The sequence below is a fragment of the Grus americana genome, chromosome 3 (assembly GCF_028858705.1).
Source record: "Grus americana isolate bGruAme1 chromosome 3, bGruAme1.mat, whole genome shotgun sequence".
In the NCBI taxonomy this organism is placed as follows: domain Eukaryota; kingdom Metazoa; phylum Chordata; class Aves; order Gruiformes; family Gruidae; genus Grus; species Grus americana.
Genome location: NC_072854.1, coordinates 122,878,516 through 122,902,805, shown reverse-complemented (window position 1 = coordinate 122,902,805; position 24,290 = coordinate 122,878,516). Strand labels below are relative to the sequence as shown.

At 41.9% G+C, this 24,290-nt stretch overlaps 1 long non-coding RNA gene across 5 annotated transcripts in view; it reads left to right on the top strand.

The window, feature by feature from the left end:
- LOC129204452 (uncharacterized) overlaps positions 1 to 24,290 on the top strand; it is a 501,141-nt gene that overhangs the window by 430,827 nt on the left and 46,024 nt on the right. For all 5 annotated transcript variants that reach the window (XR_008576399.1, XR_008576398.1, XR_008576396.1 and 2 more), the window contains one exon: positions 15,152 to 15,215. This is a non-coding gene — a long non-coding RNA (uncharacterized LOC129204452). The remainder of the gene's footprint in view (positions 1 to 15,151; positions 15,216 to 24,290) is intronic.

Here is a 24,290-nt window from a genome sequence, read left to right as displayed (position 1 = left end):
CAGAAGTTTTCTTCAGGTTACCAAAAGATGAGTGTTGCACCATTTCTAGGGATTTCTGCCAAGGGTACTGGGCCAGATTCTGCCAGCAGTGCTTGTATTTGCTCTTTAGTGACAGGGAAACTGGGCTTCAATGTTTGAATGAAGCGTGAGCAAATGGGATGACCGGCTGTCAGCAGCTGCAAAGCCCAGCAGTGCTCAGTGTCCTCAAGGAGGACCTGTTGGGTTTGGACACTCAGCTTCACTATTTGGGCTACAGGGAGTAGCACGTCCAGGAGCCTCATCGTGTCCCGTCTGGCTGTTGTGCTGGTGGTGATGGCAGTGGGGCAGTGTCCCCCCTCGGCTCAGGGTGTGGGTACAGGAGACTCGAGCGGTCAGAGAAAGCAGCCGCTGACCGTCTGACCTATAATGTATTGAAAAGGCAATTCCAATAACTCATTTTACAACCAAGTGATCATTTATCCTACTAGCAAAATCTGCTCAACTCTGGTTGTATAGGTTATACAGTAATAAAAGTTCAAGTATCCATAAAATTGCCATTGAACTGTAAATTAATGTGGGGTAAAGTTGTTGCCCAAGGGAATAACCAAGCTTCAGAAAGTTGTGTCCTAAATTAATTAATTCTGAGTTCATCTCTGCCTAGGAAAAGAATGGTTTTATGATGGTCTTCGGTTGTTGAGCTCAGGGTTTTGTTTTCAAGCAGAAATTGCTATTGTCATCTCTGCTCATTTACACAGGACTTTACAAAATCAGAGAAAACCCCAGGACAATTTATGAATGAGATGACCTATTTTTTTTTTCTTTTTTTTTATATATATATATATAGCTACATATCTTTAAATAGGTACAGCCAATCCATGTCTGCACCACTTCAGGCACCTTTGTAATGGTCAGGAGTTTCCTTTTTGCTTAAGCAAAGGTGTACGTTTGCACGTCATGGTTGCTGATCTCCCTGAGCATCATGGCTTGGCTTTTCTCTCTCTAAACCCTCCCTTAAAACCTTTGTTTTGTTTTTTTTTTATTTCTACTTCATTGAAGAAAAGAAAGAAGTGGTACTTAAAAATAGGTCAGTTTTAATTATTATAATGAGGATTAATAAATTAAAAAAAAAAAGTACTTGCTCCCATGCCGTGGGAATCAACAGTTTTTTTAAAAAGTTGGGTAAAAAGGCAGTTGAGGTCTCCAGAGCTATGTGCTGTAGTGTGGTCTGCAAAACTTCGCTGCTGGATTTGTGCTTTTTCTGCAACCAAGGAAGCAGAGAACATAGAGGGGCTGTATAATGAGGTGTACATAAATTGTTTGCGTTCAACAAGTCCTCTGCAATGCTTAAACTATCGGGGTCTGTTGCAGCACGTGGGAGTGGTTGTTTGTAGAGGGCTTCAGAGCTGCCATATAAACCAGTCCTCTGTATTACCAGAAGACTGAAAAAGCTATCTCCTAGATCTCTTGCTAACAAGCCTCAGAGATTTGTATTGAGTAGCTGACTCTGCTCACAGCAAGAACCTTTCCACAGAGTTTCTATCACCGGCACTGATGCCGGCCTGCCTGCCGGTGCTGTGCTGAACTGACACAATGGCAAACAGCACTTCCCGTCAATTACTAACAAAAAAGAGTCACCGTTATTCCCTATCGCTCATCAAGCACCACTAGTCTGCTTGACACAGAATAAGGGCTGAGGCAGCTGGAGCAGGACCTCCACCACACCATCGGTGGCAGCAAATTCAAAAATAGTTGAAATGTTTTCTGATTCCTCTTCTGCTTTTTTACCCCCCTTTTTTTTCATACAGAAGTTGTTTTCTGTACTTTTCTTGACTTCTCTTTTTTCCTTACCATCTCTTCCTCTTTCCATTTCACCTTTGCTTTTTAGTGTTGTGTGTCTCCCTCCTTCTCTTTTTCTTTCTTTTCAGTCTCTATTTATTTCTTCTGCTTCACAGATTGTCTCTCTGCTTGCTTTTCTTTTTCCCAGCACTTACTATATTCCTTGTGTTTTTGCAGCTCTAATGCTAGCTTGTCTGCCAAAGAATAAACTCCTATTTATGGAAAATATATGCAGCTATATGCACTGCTAAAACATCTTCAGACTGTTTGCTCACAGTCATCCTGCGGAGACAGCATGACACTGTTAACACAAGAACTGAACAGCTACCACTACATTTACCAAAATTAGAGCCAAATGGCACATAAGCACACACCTATGCAGTCATACAGCTTCTACGATGGGCACACATGGGTTCAGATTCATCCACCTGGATCTATCTTAAATGAACCAACCTCTTTCCTCCTCTGCCGGTGAAAGAATGCAGTTTGGTTTTATAGGGGAGAATCCCATGGGTTAGACCTTTAGATATAATTACCCTACTCTGCCTGCACCATTCAACTTGCTCAGGAAGGGGTAACAGCTAGTCATGCCCTCTGGTGCAGGCCAATGGAAATTTCTGAACTGGTTCATTGTCAGGCCAAGTTATACTTTTGGAGCACTCTAAATCTGAAGGTCTGAGCAAGAGGTATTATAAACTGATTTCCTGGGCCATCTATGAATTAAAACAGATCAGTATATTGGAGTGGTTTCACCTTGTGCCTCTAGGTTAGTATCCTAAAGCAGCAACACTCCAGGTATGATGCCTTTTAAAACGTTCTTACATTTTCAGCATTGTTTCTTCCTGAAGTACAGTAAATAAGGGGGGAGAATTTCAAAGGCACAAAGGGTAGTTCTTCCATTGAAAGTCAATGGAAGTTGTGTGTCTAATTCCCATTTGTGCCTTTGAAAACACACACGTCCCTGCTTTGCCCATGGCTTTAAATCTCACGTGCACACAAACACAAGCCCCACGTTCCTATTCAACCTTCCACACGCAAGTTAATTTCCTCTCAGTGTCACAAACTTTCTACAGTAGCTGAAATATGTCAGGGATGTTTTTGTCAAATTGCTGAGACCAGGTTCCTCGGCTCCCACTATGCGCTTCTGGGGTGATCAGATCATGATGTTAGTAGAGTCGCATAAGAGCTTATTAGCAGCTGTTGCAGACACTTTCTCTGTGCTCTAAAAACAACAACGAGAACAACAACTCAGCTGGGAAGAGCATATGCAATAGCCTTTTAATCATTGCTTCAACTCACCATGTCATGATGCGTAAGCTTTCTCATCAATGAGGCTAGGAATACAAAACCAGAGAACTTCTTAAATATTTCAAACACCTGCATCTTGTGAAACAAATTTATGCTACCAGATTAAAAAAACAAACAAACAAACAAACCCCCCAAAAACAAAAACAAAAAACGGAAAGGAAGAAAGACAAAAAAAAAAATCACTTGGATGAACAGTGTCTCCTTATCAGGAAATGAAGGACAGGGACAAAAATACCCTCCTCCTCCATCTCCTCCTCTTCTTTTCCCACCTTAAACTTGATGATAAAATTCTGTAATCTGACAACCCCCTGCAAAATCATAGCTGAGTATTTACAAACGGGGCTTTTCGATGCAAGTCTGCAATTTAAAATCTCCCCAACACCAGACATTTCAAAGCTAGTTAGGCTCTGTCTTCTTTTTGTCGCTATCTGTGCCGCCCAGCTTTGCTGTCCTCCTTTATCTGCCGCGGTTGGGAAGCCAACGCGAGTGGCCACGCAGAGGGGTACATAGGCAGCTGTGGGATGCAAATGCCAAGCTTCGGAGACTATTTACTCAGCAGTGGCAGGGAAGTCTGTTGCTGGTCACTTGGCTGGAAACGTGCCTACAGGCTTGGTGTGGGATGCTGTTCAGCTGTCCTGCTTCTCTGCAGCCCGCTTCATTGCAGTCACAGTGATGAATTTGTTTCCTGTCGTAATAAGTCAGACAGTAAGGATGTTGCTAAATCTTTCATGGAGCCCAAAGGCAGGGCTGTTGGTTGATATTTGTTTGCTGTGCAGTTATGATTTGTATGACCACCAAGTTGCCGCTTGACTCAGAAAGTCCAATGTCACAAACCTGCGTGCTCTGCAGTCAGTGAGTGGAGCTCAGCAAGGTAAAAGTGGCCAGCAGATGTCTCTCAGGATATTTCTTTGCAGACACCGCTCTCCCAACTCCCTTTCTTTCCTGAGGTTCCAGAAACTAGGCTAGGTGGGTTATGAGAAATGCTGTATCTTACCTCTTTGCCCGTTCTCTGCAAGTATTATAGCCCCAAACACATAGCTTTGTGATACTGAGGATTTTTTAAAGCCACAGTCTAAATTAAGGGACTGTTTTATAAAGTTAAAAAAATGGCAAGGGAAGGCAGCTCCTTTGTATCTTCAGAACATTTCACTATTATTTATAGCCTTTGAGAAAATGAAGCAATGTCACTCATGGGGACATACAATATTTTAGATCACTTTTGACTGGGAAAATCATTAACATTGCTGGGATTCTGCTTCATTTTGCATGGGAGAATTGGTAGATGGCAGGAAAAATATTCCGTTCGCAGGTGCAGGCTGTGTCAACATGAGGCAAATCTGCTAATCAAGCTGTACCTGCTGAGCTATGCTGGCAAATTTTTCCTTGGGTAGACTTGGCCTAAGTCTGAGCTCTTTTCGTTAGCTGGCTGTATATTATCCTCTGTATTTAGATGGAGAAACTGCAGCGGTGAGGATAAGTGGTTGCTCATGGCACTGAAGGAATTAGTTTTAGAGGTGGAAGTAGAAGACTGGAGTCCCCTGGTCCCAGTCATGTTCACACCAGACCGCTGCATTTTGGCTTGGATGGGGTTTAAAGCTCACCACTTAGGTCATACAGAAAATGCGCACACTATTATCATTTTGCAGGAGCTCTCCATTGGCATGATCCATGTCTTTGAGAATACAATAGTCCATCACCAATCCAATCATCTTTCTGTGACTGAGGGGTTTATGCAATTATAACAAAATGTGGATGATTTGAATGTTCTATCCCTCTTGTGGAATTATGTTTGGAATTTATCCGACGAGACAGGGAAGGGATTTTGTTTGTTTTGTTTGATCATTTCTTATCACAGAACTTTGTTTGACTCAAACCACAATGATACAAGCGTTCAAACACCACCTTCAGATGTAATATTGATTTATAAAACAGCAGTGCACAGCTGCTATGCTTCACTGTTGCATACAGAAGGTCTTCAATTCCCAACAAATTACTGGCATTTCTACCTATTTACAAATTAATGTTTCCTCTGAACCTTGTGCATTTCTTATTATTCTAGTCTGCTTTCTTCAGTTTCTGCTTAGAAACCTTGTGTGTGTATTATGCAGTGATAGGGCAGCTTTAGAGCATCAGTTAAATTGGAGTTAAATAAAAAAAAAATCTAGATCAACTTTTATCCTTAGGCAAGTTATGCACTGAGTGAAATTAAACCACTATATGTACTTGTAGATTGAAGAATCAGAGGTGGAGGATGGGTCAGAAACACTAAGATCAAAGTTTTTCTTCTTTGAAAAAAATGTCTTTGAAAAGCCCCCATGCCACCTATTCTGCTTGTTAATGTTTTGACTGGAAGTGTCTGGCAGTGTCATCATCAGCAGAATATTTTTAAAGGCCTTTTTTTTTTTTTTTTTGAGCTGACTCTAATAGCATAGCAATGGATCCTTAGCAGCCTCTGTTATATGTCTCTTAAGGGAATATTTTTGTTAATTGCAAATATTTGATTGACAAACATGGGATGCAATTAGTAGGCAGGCACAGTAGGAATGTGCAGTGAACTGGATCTCTGAACCAACAGATCTCAACTCTCTCAGCTTGATCTGAAATAGGCTAGAGCATTTAAACCATATGTTTCCCTCAAACTTTTTCTTTCCTCTGAAAATTCCTTATTTCCCTCAACTAACCTTCTTTCACTCTCTGCACCAAGGGAGCTAATTCATCTACTATGATCACGTCAAATAAAGACAGAAAATTCTACACAAGCTTCAGACTTATGCTGCTTTTTGACCGTGGCAGTAAAAATTAATGTGGACAAGACTATACATGCCAGTTGTGCCTTACAAAAGCCCTAGGTGAAAGAGAATACAATCTAATTTAACTTTAGACATTTTGAGCTTAATGGTCTATTTAAACAACCTGGTACCATCTGACTACATTTATCAATTATATTTCTTTTTATTTATACAGAGTACTGTCTTTCTGGAAAGGCTATAATTAAAACTTATCTAGATAAATTGTGCTCAGATTCTGTGGCACAAGAAGGAATTCAAAGGATTTCAGAGTTTTTATGTGTTCTTTTTCATAAAAAAGATTGCTCTTAAATCTTTAAAAGGAAATAGATTTTCATAATTAGAATAATCTAATTGCAATAGTTTTCGTAATTACAGCTAAGAATTACCAACAGGAAATGCAGTGTGGGCTTTAGATTAAAGTGTTGACACCCCAGAAAAAATTATTTCTGGGTAAGCAATACCTCCTCTCTCAGGGAAGGGGTACTCATTCCCCCTCTTCTTATGACAAGGGTCATTGTCAGGAAAACTGCCTCTGAGGAATTCATCAGTTCTTTGGGTTTTCAGGCAGTTTCTGCTCACTCTTTGTGATGTCATAATCATCTCTGCAATAGCCCCGTGTGACATCACATGCCGAGCTTTGTTGACCTTGGTGGTGAATGAGCAGCAGGAGCTCCACGCACCTTCAGATCTTCTGCAGGCAAATCTGTGCTGCACTACGTGCTGCAACGCCGAGGCACCTGCAGAAGCTCTGATGGCAGAAGCAGCCCAGTGTGGTGGCCTAGAGCCGGGGGGAGGTCATTTACCCACCTGAGAAGCTCATGTGCAGCTGTCTTGGATATGTCCATAATCCACTTCAGCGTACAGCGCACTGTCAGGAAGATACTTTTTACAACTAAACTGCAACAGTATTTTTCTTAGACGCTGAGGAGTATGGACCCCATTTGGCAACTTCCAGTCTCAGTAGGAGTGCTTGGTATGGGCGAAGCGACAGAAGCTAGACCTACCCTTCTGCATTAGTATTTGTGGTGTGTTTGATTGTATTGTCGGGGAGTAATCTGAGGAAAATGGAGAGGTCATTCTCTCCTCTCTTTTATTTTTTTGTATGGCATCAACCCATCTTACTGTAATGTAATTTTATTCGTGGACGTCCCAAATCCCTTTGAGATCTCTGGCAGTACTCGTATGAGTAACATGGGTTTGTATGTACCTACATCATCACACTCCATTAGAGCATGCATATTTATAAAATCATATGAAGGGCCTAATGAAGCTTTGCTCATTTCGGAAGGACCCGATCCCGCAACATTTACTCCTGCTGGGGACTACTCATGTGATTAAGGCTGACTCACATAAGTGTTGCAAGATCCAGCCTTTAATTTGCAAATCCCAATAACGGTATGTGTTAATCAGACACTTCATCAGTGAAAAGAGTGCGAGATCCTTAGTAGCTGTATGGTAAGGCTATAAATACAAGCTAGATTTCTCAAAAACTTCCTTACAGAATTTTGTCCCTAGAAGGGAAAATGTTACTGCTGTCTGCATCCTGAATGTAAAATTTCAGATTTGTTATAAGTAGACCTGCAGAATTAACAAAAAATAATTTCCATCTGTAGCATTTAATGCCATGTATTTGTAACCCTCTTACTGAAGCAATATTTAACAGGGGCATTTAAAATATACTCAATTTAATAGGTTTGATAGTATTTATACATAAGGGCAGTTAATGAAGGTCCATTGCAAACCCACAATAATTTAGACAGAGCTTCATGACGAACAACTTTGGTATGGCAGAATTATTTTAAATGCTGATCCAGGTGCATGCTTGGACTTGTCAAGGTTGCCCTTAGTGAGGACTGGTCCCCTTCAGATAATTCTTTTTTCACACTGGAGCCGTTGTTGTGTCTCTCTGTTTAAGTGCTTGACAGAAAATGTCCACAGTTAGGCTGTGCATAATGTATACTGTCAATTTGTAAAATCTTTCTATGTGACTGTGTTGAAAGAGGGACTTTGTCACAGGTTTTCTGTTCACAGCTCCACAATTTAAATTTTACTGTTTTGTCATGTTAATGTAATTCACTTAAAATATTTAAATTGTCCTTAATTAATTGAGGAGGGAGATTATCATTGTGGTGAACTTGTAGGCAGCGTGCGGAACAGTACTGACACCATTTTGGTGAATACAGGTGATGAATGGTGTTGACATGAACGGCTGCAGTTACACAGTGTGCGTATACACAAATTATACCACCATGTGTGTTCCTCTGTGTTATGAAAGCCTTTTGTTTATATATACCCAGCTATACATTTACACATTATGTAAATAAACACACATATGCCCATGCAATTTAATTGAATATACGGCTATGGGTTAAGAGGCATGTTACTCTGATGAAAAACATCTTATGGTACAGAGTAAAAATATTTCCGACGTGCTTTTGAGCCTCCTGTAGAATTTAAGAAGGAACTGCAGAGATTTCTTTAAGGTAGTGGTTCAAATCATTTAATAGGAAGGCATGATATCCTTCCAAAACCTCAAGACTGTTGAATGGCAGGCTTAGAAACCCATCAAGTTTCATCTTTATTCAATTCCTTTTATTCTTATTCAATTATGAGCTTTTCCATCGATCTTTGGTATATGCAAAATGGAACATTACACTGTGAGTTTTGTTTCAAATTAAGTACATTTTTAAGGCAATGTGCAAGAAATTAGGCATATGGCTTAGTCTTTCCAACCACAAATTCACCCAAAACCAATACAAACATCTCAGGGTGGAATGAAAAGTTGCCCCAGGTGCATTGAGTCAACCTTGGGGGAGCACTATGGCTCTTTGATGTGCTGAGAGAGAGGCACCGAGTGATGGGCTGGCGGTGCCTCCTACCCACTCTTCCAGGCTGTCGGTGCCACTGCAGCATGCCCATGCCTGGAGGGGCCTGAGGAGATGGTCTCTTGCTGGAAAAATGCCTTTGGGAGCTGCAGGAGGTGGTGGGCCCACTGCTGAGCCTCACCAGGAGGGAGCACTTGCTGGACCTCCATCTGGGGTTGCGTTGCACATGGTGCACCTTCTCCCTGGTCCTCATTTGGGAACAAGGGGGGCCTGTGGGGCACTAATATCTGTTTGTCTCAGTGTAGGGTGCCACAGGCCATGCCACAAGGTGACACGTCTCATTCTGGCAGAGCCCAGATGCGTGTGTCTGCCTCACAAAGAAATCTCTTCTTTTGCTTTTTGTTTGTTGTTTTTTTTCCCCCTCCATCTCATGCACTCAGCCGGGGCGCCTCTCCTCCAGCTGTTCTGTGACACCGCGCAGCCATCAAACGTTGGAAACCCGGATCAGAGAGCAGCAGTGACAGAATCCCCGATGCAGGCAGGCCAGGTCCCAAATCTATTGTTCATACAAGAAAGCTCTGCAGAGTGACTTGACAGGTTTTTAAAGCACTGGAGAACTTTACCAGGAAGTTTTCTTCCTTTTCTATCCCTTTCCCTCACTCTGCCTCAAGCCAGATGCAAAATGTGTGCCATTTTAGCAATTAACTAAAAGGGGAATGTTGTTGCTTCTGAACACACGTACACATGGATAATCAGGTGTGTGAGAATCAGCAATCCCTCTGCATGCAAGGGCTTACACTGTGATGCTTTGTAGTATTGCATTCAGACACCGTGTTCTGAGCGTCTTTGTTATCGTCGCCTGATAAATAAACAGCCCTAAAATTACAGAACTTATTATGGTAATTGAGTGAAGAAAAGGAAATGCAAACCCTGCCTCACTATCTATTACATTGCCACTGCTAAAGTTGCCTAAACCTGTGCTACTCAAATGATATTGTAATATTAGCCTTCTTTCTTTTTTCACAATGATTGTTTTCTGTCCATCTCAAGCTGGATGTCAGTTCATTTAGATTTACATCAAGTAGTAAATTAAAATAATCACTCAGCAAACACTCTCAGCTCAGTTTTCTCTTTCAGTCAGGAGTTGCGAGAGATGCTTGAAGCATTCAAGCAGAAAATATTGCTGTCTAGATATTTGTCCTCTGGGTGATAAAGGAGGCATTGTCTTGGGACCCACTCAGGCCTCGGAGCTGATAGTAGCTGTGCATCACAGCTGTGAAGTGCGCTTTGTTATGTGTCTGAGGATTAGGGTTCAGGACCTTGTTTTTCTTGAAATACCAGACTGATCAGAGCTGCATATGTTCGGGGGAAAGCAGAGGTCGATGGTTCTCTGTCCACATTTTTACTAGATTATTCTTGGACAGAACTCTGGGAGAATACCCTGCAGCTTAAACCATCCCAAGAGTTTTTCGTATTCTGCATTATAACCATCATGGAAAAAAGGCTGAAGTTTATCTATCTGCATTTGAAACAAAAGACTACAGCATCACAGACTCTCTGTGTTTTGGACCCGTGCTGGAACAGGCTGAATTTGGCTCCTTTGTGTTCCATTTACAGCATAGCTGCCCATTTAAAGCACAAATGCACCTTGATATAATAACCAAATCCAAAGAATGTCTGACCGTACAGATAGCACAGTCAATCTTCAGATCGACAGCTAATCTTAGAGCAAGGGTGGAACTGGGGTGGTGTACAGAACAAGGGGTTGGGCGGGGGGGGCAAGGAAAAAAAAGCTATTCTGTGTCTCTAAGTTGTCTGTTTAAGAAAAAGAGGATATGGATTTTTTTCCCATTTGAAAAATTAATCTGCACTATCTTTCCCAGCTCCAGAAGGAAAAAAAAAGCCTTTATTTTGGCAAGTAAGATGTGTACAGAAGCACTCTTAGTGTAGATGCTGTCATGAATTAAGGTAATACTTCCATTACAGTCAGTGAGTTGAAGTCTGAGCAAAGACTGCAAGATCTGGGCACTGTCTGCTCAGCCTCTGAAGCAGCCTCGTCTTCGTAGCAGCACAATATTGAAGTTTGTGGAATTGAGGATTTGGGGCCAGACTGTCGCCTCACTTCTGTTGGTGCGATACCACAGAAGCAAACTGGATTTTATGGAGAAATTAAGGACTATATGTGGCTCTTTTGTTGCAAGTGAATGTACATTGTAAAATCAACTTTCAGTGTCAGTCTGAACCCATCCCTTCCCGAATGAGGCCCTAATCAATAAGTAGAATATTGCCTTTGAAATTATTAATGTTAATCATATAACCCCACTGATGGGATGGAAGTGAGAATGACATTTTGGCTGTACACAGTATAATGCCTAAAGATTCATTCCTGGTATTTCTCTGCTTGAAAACATGTCAGTGGGCACAACTTTTAACCCCATCAAACTTCAGCATAAATTCTGAGGGCCACCCATATATCTTTACTTTTAAAACTAGGCCAGCATGGTAAATGGTTCCTCCTGTCAGTCAAAATATGGAGTTACATACCAAAGTTGTCTCGGCTTAAGCCTCAGGTCTGGAATTACTTCTTTCCCACAGAGTAGGGCATCTGCTCCACCCCTCTGGAGCTAGGGGAAAGGCCTCAGTGATGTCTGCAAAATGAAGCCTGGCTTTGGTCTTTGCTCAGTTCTTCCCACCCAGCCTTCCTCCACGGAGCCATCCCTGCCCAGCCTTGAGCCTGCACATCCCTACCGTGGCTCCTCTTTTAGGCTTCAGGTCGGTGGGGTGGCTTGGGTGCTCCTCTCCCCATGCAAAGGTGAGCCAAGGCACCGTGGGGGCGATTTGCAACATCAGCTTGAGCTTAGTGGGCTTAATGAATGGTGTGAGGTTACCATCGTGACAGGGCACCAGCGCAGCTCAGCTATAGGCCAAACAGCTCCTGAACATGCTTTTACCCATCTGATCTTTTTACTGATGTCATTGCCATTCAGAGGAGACTCTTGGCAATTTTCAGTTTTGGTGGTCTCAGCAAAAGTGATCCAGAAGTGCTTTTTCTGCCCATACAAACTGGTGATAAAAAAGAGTTACTGGAGCAGGATGTGGACTGAGGATCCTTGGTGAGAGATCGACCTGTGTAATTACTGTTTGAATCAAGCTCTCGGCTCCTAACGTATTTATACATTTGTGTTCCCATCCTCTGTATGGCTAAACATCCTCCTGCTCTACTGTCCTGCTGCGTGCCTCTTCCAAGGGTATATGCTGGAGAGAGGATGTGTATGGACCAAAGCAGTGTCATGTGGCACGGGGGGAAATTATTTCTTGTCACTTCACTGTCTGCCTGGCAGAACTGATTTGCTGCATTTGTGCATTTCTGCCTACAGAAAGCTGGCATCATATTAAGGCATTTATCATTGGAGATATGCTAATAGCAAGCTTTCAAAAAATCATAGAGTAGCAGTCAATGTCTCATTTGTTTATAAGTAGTCTTTTATATTTAGGTATTTTCCTTCACTTCTACTTCCTCCTTTCTTAGGAAATGACCACAGGGTACTGACCTCTGCTTTTGTGCTCATAGAAATCCTCTCTCTCTGTTTTATTTGTCCTCTGGCTTTTATTTTCTCACTAGGTTTTTTAAATGCATTTTGGTTTTCTTTTTTAATGCTTTGAAAAGGTTTGGTTTATCCTTCCTCACTCATGCTAGCACAGCTATCCATCAGCCCTCTTTTCTCCTTGAGTTGTTGCTACTGATGGGGTTCCTTTATTATGATACTTTCTGTGCATTTTCCCCCTTCTTTCCTGAAACATTTTTACCTCTTGTTTGTCTGTCTCATACTTCTTTTCTTCTTCCTATATCCTGGCAAAACACATTAGAGGTGCCACTTAATTTTTCTCTCTAATTCCCATCCGCAGCCCTCAGCTCTGCTTCCCTCTGCCCTGCGGAGACCAATACCTCTGGTGATGCTTTCCCAATGCCGCTGGGCCTGGCCCCTTTCCCTTCCTACTGTACCTCTGCTCTCCTCTGGTCTGTCACACTCTGTAAACAGCATGACACGAGCGCTGCGCACAGAGTGACAGAGCTGTGCTGGGAGGCAGAGCGCTGTGGCATGATGGCCCGAGCTGCTCACGCTGCCCAAACGCCGCCAGCAATGCAGTACTGGGCAAGGAAGGATGTTGGCAAACAGCAGGAGCATCCCTTTTCAGTTAGGTCTGCCCCACTAAAGTCACGGAGCCCTTTGATGACTTTTCGGGGATTTTTAGCTAAAAACACAAAACAAGCTCCTCTCTCAAAGCTGGACAACAGAAGGGGGAATTCCCTTGTTGATTATGTTAAAAAAAAAGAGAAAGACAATTTCCTGAATGAAGGAAAAAGAAAACCTGCTGGGGCAGAAGGCAGCTACAGCCTCCAGCTCCTTGTGCAAACTCACATCGCTGAAGAGAGTTGGAGGCAGACACAGGAAGCCCTCCCCTGCTGGTACCTATTCCCTCTGCTTGAATGAAGGAGACACAGGGGCCAAAATATTTCAGGGTAAGGAATTTTGCAGGTGTAAACTGGCATACATTATATTTGTGGATTTATATCAGCTGAAAATCAAGTCTCAGAGTTTTATCTGATTTGAGTTCTTCATGGAAAAATGTACAAACATTCACACAGGCATATCCTGACTCTTACTGAAGTTATTTGAAACATACATCGTTTTCTAGATAGCTCAATACCAATATGGATGTGGAATTGCTAAAATTATCAAAATATTTACATAAAACCCTAAGCAAAATGAGACACACTTGTTTGTGAGTGGTGTGGCTTGATTGTTTTTTTCTGCTGTTACCAATCACTGCCATCAGGGCCCAGCATAAAGCCAGGCACTGGAAGGGGGAATTCCCCTAGTTCTTTGCAATAAAAAAAAAAAAAAAAACCAACAAAAAAAACCAAAAAATGACAGATAATTTCTTGACTGCAGGAAAAGAACTAGTGGGGTAGAAGGTTACCAAGGCCTCCGGCTCCTTGTGTGTAGCTGAAGAGAGTATTCAGAGAGTTCAAACACAAGTAGGATATCTCTGAGTGCAGGAAACAAGCAACGTAGAATGAGGTGAGAGAATTAAGCACAGAGCAGGAGGGCAGTTACCCCATGTGCATCCATTCCCAGCAAGAGAGGTATCCAACAAATCCTTGAGAGAGACGTCTTACAAAAGCTTCATTATAAGCTTTTGCTAATTTAAGAAATGTCAGGAATGGCAGTATTATTTTCCACTCAGCTATCGGGATCTCTGTGTGTATATCTAATTAGATAATACTTTCTGAGCAGTCCACAGTAAAGTCTGTGTACAGTGCCTGGCAGAACGGCATCACTTCGGTATAAATAAATGACATGTAATGTCTTTATTATATAACATAATCTCAGTATTGTGACTGCTGCTATGAAACATAAAGAACTATGCCTGTTTTCTGCCGTAACAGTTGTAGATTCACATCAAGATAACCTATTTTTGGTGCCTTACTGCTGGAGATGGGCTGAGATCCACAAAGGACCTGTGAAGTACTTGTTCTAGTTCAATATTAGGAAATACTGGAAGTATGCAAAATGTAGGCAAAACCAAATGCATTGCATTTGAAGTTTTCCTCTCTCTAACAACACAAATATTGTCTTGATGTTTTTTCTAGAGCTTACTTGGCAATGGTGGGATCGCACGGTGGGTTCCCTTTTGCATACAAAGCCAGCCCCTTTCTGAGCAGTGCCATGCATATTCCAGACTAAAAGGGCAGCTGAAAAGGCAGACTTGGCTGCAGCTGCTACCTGGAAATCCGGAGGCCGTTGTCTTCCTTATTTCATCTGTCGCTAGTCATCTGGAAAGCACAGTGACCTATGAGTAATGTGGTCGTCCCAAACTCATGCTGATAAAACCTTTACACTACCTCCTCTTGCCATCTCTCCCTTTCTATCTCTCTGAGATGTTCTGATCCAATCTTGACTTCCTTTTGAGGTAGGGCATTCTGTCTTAATGCCCTACGCCCCTTGGAGAGTCAGAGAGAAATGATTTTGAGTTGCTTTTTTTGTTGTGTTTTTGTCTGATAGACTTGTCTGCAGGCTTTTATACCAGTGAGAAAGGATATGACTCTATGGCCGTAACCCAGGGGCCCTTTTGGACATTGCTCCTCTCAATTAGTGGCTGCTGTTGAAGGCATAGCAGAAAAATTTCCAAATCCCAGATTATCACTTTGGTCCTCTGGGCAGTAAACTAGCAAGTATAGCTTAGAGCAGGCTAGAGTTGGGAGACAGCAAAGCTCAGTTGTTCTTTGCTCTCTCCACCTACTTAGCAATATTACGTGTATCCTGGCTGCCACTGGGCAGTCAATCCACTTGACATATTTTTTTTGTTTGTTTGCGCCACTAATAAATGTTTCTTGCTTATTCCTTACAGATCAGCATGGTGGATTTTATGGTGTATTTCTACAGCTGAGGGACAACTGTCTATGAATTTCCAGGTAATTGCCATTTCTTCTGCTTCTTTCATGAGCCGGTCTGGATGTTCTTTGATTTTAGGCTGCAGTCTTCTCTCCTTACCCCCTACATTTGTCACCTCATGATCAGACTGTTGTCCGAAGTTGCATCTCAGCAAAGAGCTGCTTTGAAATGTAAAGTGAAGGATGCTCTGGCTACCCATTCAATATCTGGCTTTTCTGTCCCACCGGTAGCGTTTGACTAGAAACCTGCAAACTGCCTATTCACATATGAGGGGATTTGCTTGCATTTTGTAAAGGTATAAATGGTTGAACACTTACTGGATAAAGAGCTCTCTGTCTGTCTGTATGATCCTGGCATTGCTGTGGTTAATGGAGGAACTCAGTGGCAAGGCAATTTTCTTGTCCCGAGAGAAACACTCTCACTTTTTGACTGGACAGAGCCCTCATCTATTTCTCACCTTTTTTAGAGGGCTGAGATTTACTTTGGATTTTTGTAGCAGATTTTAAAATGTTTCACGCTCATGTTAGCTTCATTCCTTTCTTTGAGAAACTCAAAATTAAAGTAAGGATGTGCTACAGTGGGGATCTACAAAAGAGCAGTGAGTGCAATGGTTTGAGGACCACCATATCATGATAAGTCTGTGATGCTAAGCCCATGGCAGTAGATTTGTGCGCTGCCTGACAAGGTTGTTCAAGGCGCAGCTTTAGTGAGTCAGATAAAAGCAGACTTTTTCAGTTTCGCACTCAGCAATCCTTGTTGAAATGATATCAGTATTGTAAGCTCCTCGGGGCAGGGACTGTGGCTTTCCATGTGTCTTAAGTCAGTACAAGATTGTGGCTAGCATTCTGTGAACCAAAGCTAATAAATCAAAGCCAGTTTTTTCTCATGCGCTTCAAAACCTACTCCATTTTGGAATGAGCAAACCACGTACAGCTCACTGCAGGCTTTGTCAAATTATTCCTCCCCTTCACACTTGGACTCTTCTTCATTTTCCACACACTTAATACTCACCCAGCTCCTTTCTGTAACTGGCAGCTGATCCAATTACACACTAGAGGTAGAAATACTGAAGTCTTACAGTTCAAATGTGGAATGATATGCATAGTCACTTTGTCACTCAAATCCTTTAAAAAAAAAAAGAAAGAAAGAAAAATCAGACTAGCTGGCCATAATTAAGGGCAGAAAATAGAGCACACAGTTAATATCTCTGTGGTTTGCCAATACTGGGATGTCACAAGTACCAATCAGGAAACCAGAGCCATGTGGCTTCCCAGATAAAAACACTGGCTTTTTACTTCTGGGGCTACAGTTCAAATCCAGCTTAAGGTTCTAAATTAAATGAGACCCTTACCCTATGCCAGAACACACCATCCCTCCAGGACAGAGGGAGGTTATTGGCAGGTCAGTGTGATGAAGCCTGTATTCTGTTGCCTTCAACACACTTAATGGCATAAACAAAGGAATTAAGGTCCAAACCCTGCCACAATGCCAAGAAGCCGGAAGTGTATGGGCACCAGCACCCAGATACAGAGGAGTGGAAAAAGGAAAACCTGAATTATCAGAGGGCATGAATGTAGGCAGTGTTGGGTCAGTGCGCTGCACTTACTGCTGCTTTCTGCAATGAGGCACGTCATGGTAATGGACTCTGCTGCTGCTCACAGGCAGTAGCATCTCAAAGGCAGGCTAAATTTGGGGTCAGAGGGATGGCGCTGTGTTCTGCCTGAGCTGTTTTCTGGGCTCCCTGATTCACTTTCCATTGCATTAACAGTACAAAACTGTAGCCACAGTCAGATGTGGGATCCCAATGGCACCATCAGCATGTGCAGCTCTTGGACTGTGTAAGTCGCCTGTGCAAAGTTGTGCCAAGAGAGAACTTGTTCATTATTGGAAAGAATCCCAGTCACTTACTAGGGATCGTAATGAATGCCCAAGAATAATGACCCACTTTAAATTAGATGTAAAGTTAGGATGTAGGCATCAGGTAGCTAACAGATACTCTTTGCTTGCACTGTTGGCATTTGACTGCTGTGTGCATAGCAGGTTTATTTGTGTGCCTGCTTCCAGAATTACGTTTTTGGAGAATTCTGGTTCAAATTCGCAGCTGGATTTATGTTCAGGGTTTTGTTCAGAGAGCAGTTTGCATTCAGCAGAGCAAGCTTTTAGAACTGCATAGCAGTAGCAAAGGATCTACCATATTACCAAAAATGTAGGAATCTTTAAAGCCTCCAGGCTCCTCCAGCTCCCACCAGAGAGCTAGAGCTGAGAATCCCATATGACAAAAACCAAACAATAATTAAAAATCCCTATTTTGCCCAAATAATTCCTTTGTTCAAGGTATGTAAATATCTTCGCCTGCTTGCAAGTTATTTCATTTTTGGTAGTTCCTTAGCTCAGTAACCTGAGTTTGAGAATAGAGGAGTCTGAAAGGAGTGTTATTCTGAAACAAAACACCTGTCTTTCAGTCAAGACTAAATTGACAAGCAACAATTTAGTTGTCTAAACTCAGAGCTTTCAGGATTTCAAACTACATAAATGTCAAGATGCCTAGGTAGGGCTCAAAGGTGAGCGACAGTGTAGGCAAATATACATTGGAGCTTCAATTATCCAAACCCTGATAACTCTCAGTTACCTGAAGTTTAAACATGTCTTCCCTCACTTTTAGTTTCTACATTTTTCTGTAAAATCCCTTTGTACTGAATCACCTATTTCTTTGCCCAGCATAGTCTGTAAAGTTTTAAGAGCTCATCTCCTGAGGAGCTTAGCGCGTCTGCCAGATCACAGCATCAGCAGCCCCTTTCTGACAGAGCCTGTAATTATCCCTTCATGTTACCTGTTACATTTGGATAGAAGTATTAAAATAAATAAATCATCATTTTCATCTTTGTTTTCTCCAGCTACATTCCTCTTCTCCACAGGCATGGTGTCACTGAGGCACTCTTCATCCCAATACAGAGTGTGTACGTGCATTGAAACGCCATTCTTTAATGATTGCTTGTTAGGGAGGCTGTGGCCTCTAATTAGCAGACAGAGGATAGGATGGACTTCGGTAGTTTGAAGAATTCACCATCGGTAGGTTGGATTTCATGGACCAAATTCTAGCCTTCATAGCTCTCCTTTAACATCTGGGACATTAACTGATATCCAAGACCCAAATATGCCTCGACTTCCATAGTTTTGGAGCTTAAAAGCTGCAGAGATTCAGATCAAAGCCCTCAGAGAAATTTTGTTTTACATGTTCCTGACTTCAAGACTTTTTTTCAATACATCCCAGTTACTTTTGAGGGGGTTTGTTGTGATTTGATGTCAGAGAGGTAGCAGTTCATGTTTATAGATGCCTGCACCAGCTATAGAACTAAATCGAAAGGTTTTGAGTGGCAGAAGAAAGTGTCTGGCAGGAAAGTATGTGAGGCCTCTTCAGTAGTGCCTTTTGCACTTTATATTTTCCAGCCTTACTTTCACTCCATTCCTGACTTACGTTTGCCACTTTAAGTTTCTCCAAGCACTTTCTAACATCTTCTGTTCTCGTGTGTATGGCAGACAAGTGGTGGAGGGAGTCCCTCTCCTTTTCTCCTCACTCTTCAGCAAGCATTTTCCTCTTTATCCTTCAGGGGAGGAATCTGAAACAGAATAAGGATAGGAGATTTTTGTTTCATCCCCAAGAGCAAGGAATCTGGGGAAAAGAGCATCTGAATAAGCCAGTATGATGGGCAGACCATTCTGCAGAAGGAGAGGTGGCATATGCTAATCTGTGCCATGGTGCCTTTTCAGATAAATGTTCATTAGCGGCCCTGTGGGATAGAAGCTGCGGTCCAAGTGTCGTCCGCTCTGCAGTGGAGGATTTTTGGTTAGAATGAGGCCCCTGAACAATAAACTGGCCCCCATGAGGAAGAATAAGGAGGTTTCTGGCCAGGTCAGGCAGAGTCTGCCTTCCCCTTAGCTGAAGGCAAAGAGCTTGATCCTACCAGAACAAAGGGCATAAGACATGGAGGATCCAGTATTGCACAGGAAAATAAAATCCTTTTCTCCATTGAAAGCAGAGTTGCACAAGTGAACTAGAAGGCAAAATGCAATCCAGTTTCATCTGTTGCTTTGGGAGGAAAAGAAAACTAAATGGGGATATTAAATTGTAGGTTTTGTGAGCAAAAATAAATCTCATTCTCCTGACAGCACACTAATATTGCAAAGAAAATATAGTAAAGGAAGACAGACCAGACAGTGCCCATTTCAATATTTAGGAAGTTCTAGTGTTTTAGGTGTTCCATGGCGATCAAAAATTGAAATAAATTAAAGTTGCATTTTAATTGAACTACACAATGACATCAATTTAAACATTAGTAAACAGATGCAATTTTGTGCAATGCTTTAAAGTACGTTTCTCACATAGGCATTTAATTTAAATTTATTGAGATGGTTATTTATGTTAATAAAATAATTAAAAGCAGTTATTTAAGAGTAACTATGAAATAGCTGTGTAACTACCTATATTAATAAGACAGTTAGTTAAGGGATAATGTCTATTGCTTTATAGTGTAATTGCAATAAACAGCTGCTGAGTTTGATTAAGAGCTGAAGTGGAGCTAAAGTGTTTGAGCAATCTCAAAAGCTATTTGTTGTAAGTGTACTACAAAGCAATAGCGATTATTCCTATTATACAAAAAGCCATAGTATAAACATTAAAATATAACTCCTTAGTAGGATGCTTTTTTCTGGGCTTATTCAAGCATCTCCCTGTGAATGGTGGGACTAGAGAAGGAGAGCTGGGGCTTGAGGAGGTGCAATAATTTTGTTGAACACAGTTTTGTTCATACCCAGAGTCACCCCTGTGTGAGAGTACACCTAAGTGCTAGGAGGGACACAAGCTGCGCTTGCGAGCTGTATTTTCTCAGGGGTGGCATCATTCGAAAATCTCTAGCTAGATCCTTTTCAAATTTTATAGAAAAATTTCAACCTTGGCCTCAGGTCTGATCTAGAAATTTCTTCAGCCTTTTGTTGGAGTATAAAAAGGGAGAGTTGAGCATATAGTAAAAATCCTTCTGCAACTTTGTGTATGAAATGGCTGCTGCCACTCCATAACTCCGTCATTAACACATGAAGCAGACACTTCCTGGTCCCCAAGCGTATCCTGCTTTATGGCACTGACACATACCTAAACCACAGACCATTAATTTCAGTGGGATCAAGTAAGCAAATAGGCATTACTTGCATTGCAGTTGTTATTTACAAACTCCATATTCTCCTGCTTCTGGGCGGTGGGCTCATACATAAGACATTTGCCTTTAAAATTTCTGCTTTATTAAGTTCCGACAAGTTTTGTAGCAAGTCAGGAAAGAGTTGCTAAATTACTTAAAAACTGGTTTATTTCACCTTTTATTTGAGAGCAACTTTGAATGGTGAACTCTGACACATTGATTGAGGCACAAATGGGCATGAGTAGTCAACTGCCTTTTGCTGCTCCTACGTCATGCACCGCTGTGGCTGTATTAACAGTGAAAATCTCACAGAGACCAAAAGTGCTATGAAATGCTGCCAAGCAAAATGCTACCAATAGAGATCTTACATATTTATAGTTTTGTAGGGAACCAGGTTGGCCAAGTCCTAGATTAAGATTTTCAGGGTGTGGGGGGTAAGAACGTGTCCCGGGTATCCTGCCTCAGGTCCTGAGCTCCTTCTCACATTATCGACATTTGGGAATCACTCAAGCAAGTTCTCACGTTCAGCCAGACACAAACATCTGGGAAAGGTGGGTGAATCCGTCACTGCTGTGGACTCAGCTCAGAGAATATGTACCAAAGTCCATTTGATCAAACCCCACCAATTCATTTGCATCGAGGTTGTAGGGATTTCACATATAAATGTAAGAAGTTCAAAAGGTAAAACAAAGGAGTTAGCAGTACAGTTACAGTAGTTTCCTTCTTGTACACAATCTATCCTGAAAGAGATAACATATCTTCAGCTAACCACTCATGTATAGTACTTTAAAAAAAGCCGACAGGAAAAGGCGGCTTGGCAAAGTCTGATGCACAGTGATTAGTCCAGGTGCCAATTCACTACTAATCTTCTGTGGAATGGGTTTGTTTCTGGTTTATTAAGGAAGCAGATGTACAGGTGGCTGGGTACTGAGGGTGTGCGTGTACACACATGCACATTTGCAGGCAGGTGGGTCAGATTCCCCTCCATGAGAGCACTGCTGCTGCTGGGATCTTCCCAAATAATCTCTGTCGGTGGCTGAAATGGAGCACAGGACCTGCTCCACTCTGGTGGCTCCTACCTCGGGAGGAGCTTAGGCAATGGCAGAAAAGCCCACCCAGTGTACTTGCCTTTTTAAGCTTCTGGGGCCTGCAGCCCTTCCTAACTCTGCCCTGGGGAAAAACTGTGTAACAATGGATAAAAGACTTGGGCCTCCCAGCTTAGTTACAAAGGATTCTCTTCACTCATCCTCTTAGTGAGAAATCCAGTTGAATGCTTTTTGAAATCTTTCAAATATTAAAAATAAAATAAATCTTCTTATTCCGTTCCCCAGCGAGATTCTTGACTGCAGTGCCATGTTGTCATACACTTCAGGTCCTTTAAAACATTGAAAGGACCCCCTTCAGTGATGTGGCTGAGCCAGGTACACGGAGAAAAGGTTATTCGGTTCTTTGTGTGCATTCAAAAAGTTAAAGGAAAAAAAAAATGAGCCCTGAGAGGGGAAAGATACAGTGGATATTAAAATAATTTGGTGTCAAGCTGCAGAAGGCTCACTGCTACTACCTGCTTTGGTTGGGATCCGTTCTGGAAAAGAGCTGGAGTAAGTTTATTTGTTTCAGCCAGAGAGAGGGAACTCTTACTCTTTCACCTGGGCATATGAATCATTGTGGTTTGTTGCTCAGAACAGTTACTGCAGAAAATACTTGGCGAATCAGTTGTGAAAAGAACCAAACACTGTTTTCAGCTGCCTGAGAAACTGGTTTGCTTTCCATTTCCTTCACTCCTGAAATGTTATCTGCTCTTTTCCTGTAGTGCTAAACTCAGCCTAGAGATGTTCTGCTCCCTCTTTGCACAACCCAGTGGGGACAAGATGCTTCAAGACACTGTGAGGTCACTTATAATCTGAAAGAGTTGGAAAAATGAAAACTGTCCATGTGTGCTATCATCAAGGGAATAATTGAGTGACTCTGTTGCTCGTCTGTCTTTGAAGTCAGTTTTCTTTGCATAGAAATCGTTGACCAAACACATTGTTGTCATTGCTTTGTAAAGAAAATTTCTTCATGGGAAGCTCTTGCAAGCAGCAAAGTGATTTGTCCTCTCTGTCTTGCAGTCTCCCTCACTTTCTCTCCCCTCCCAAGGAGCTGTTGAATATTCAGCATCACCTGATTTTAAACTCTTTCTTTAAAGTCTTTGGTGCTTCTCAGTCATATTAGAGATTATGCTGGTGTGTTGCTAGACCACCTTGAGTTAGAGCATGCAAGAACCTGAATTTCTTAACAGTAGGGCTTTATTGCTAAAGTGTATGTTTAGATTCATGTAAAAAACATCCACTTGCCTTGTTAGGTTTTTGTTGTTGTTTTGGTTTTGGGTTTGGTTTTCTTTGACATCTTGCTATCTCTGAATTTAGTTTTGGTTCATTAGTCAAGGAAATAAACAGCCACGTTTCTTATTATTCACACTATCACAGAGTGTATTCCAAGCCCATACATATCCTGCAGCTTGTTAAATAATTCTTTATCCTTTAAGAAATTCCCATTAATCTCTGACCAAGAAGAGCAATAATAGGTTAGTTAGTCATCATATATAAAAATCTGAATCATTTTTACAAGTATCTTTAATGGCTTCCATTAATTATGTGTCTTCATAAAAAAGCTACTCCTCTCAAACACAGCATCCTTTCATTCTTCAAGAGGATCTAATTTCTGAAATAACTGAAATTAAGGCACTGATGCTTTGTTTGGGCAAATTAAGCAGAAAAAATACTCACACTGCTCAAGCAGAAGGTACAGGAATCATGCGTTCTATTAACTTGTCAGCTACCTTCGTATTATTAGCAAAATTTTACAAGTCAACCCAGTGGAGTACTGTGATTAGTGTTACACTGACAGCAAAATATTCCATGTGGACTGGGTTGTGATTTTAGCTGCAGCCCGGGTGAACATGAGATGTCTCTCCTGCTGCTCTTGGCTTTGCCCTGCATGTCCTTGGCTCAGGTTTTGTGGTGGTTGTGTGGTCAGCATGAACGGGGCTGTTGCCCAAAGGCACGGCGCGCCCTTCCCATCCCATCCCTACCTTGGCATGCCTGCCTGCCCTGCTCCGAGGAGTGTTGTGTTTCCGTGTGCTCAGCAGCATCGAGGGGCATTTTTAGTGTCAGATGATGTTTTAGCCTATTAATTCTCCAATCAGATGCACATCTTCGAGTGGGCACAAACGGTCCCATCAGGGCTGGGTGGGCAAGCAGGACCAGCCCTTTCAAGGGCAGCTCAGACTTCTGGCAGATTAAAGTAACTGAAAAACCACAGCCAGGATTGTTACATCATTCATTCCTTTTTTCTTGCTCTTTGTTAATTTAAGTATTAGTTTGCTACCTTAAGACTACAATAAAAGGCAACATTTGTTGCCCTGCCATCAGAGCTGCACTGGACAATGTTTTCAAAACTCTTTCAAAAAAAGCATCTCCTCTGTGTTCATCTGTCTTCCTCTGAAGACACCAGAGGCCCTGAGTAACAGACAAAATTTTTCAAGGTCAAATGTAAAACAGAGACCACCTCTGACCCTTCATGGCCTCTTTAAACCCTTCCATAGTCCATAGGTTGAGAAACACTGAAGAAGGAGGGATGGTAGTGAAGCCTCTTCCTCCCCTGTTTTATTTCAGATCATGTAACTTTGCTCACTCTTGTGGAAAGCCTGAGGAGCTCCGGGAAGGGTTTAAAGAAGAGATCTTCCTCTCCTGTTCAGGTGAATAGTCGTGAATTAGACTCTTGAGAGACTAAGGCAGTATAAATACATAAGGAAATCTTTTGATTACGCATAGTGTCAAAAGATGCTAAAAATACTTGTACTACAGTTAGTGCTGGATTTTTGTGTATTTACTTATTTATCTTAATTTATGATATTTTTTTCCCCTT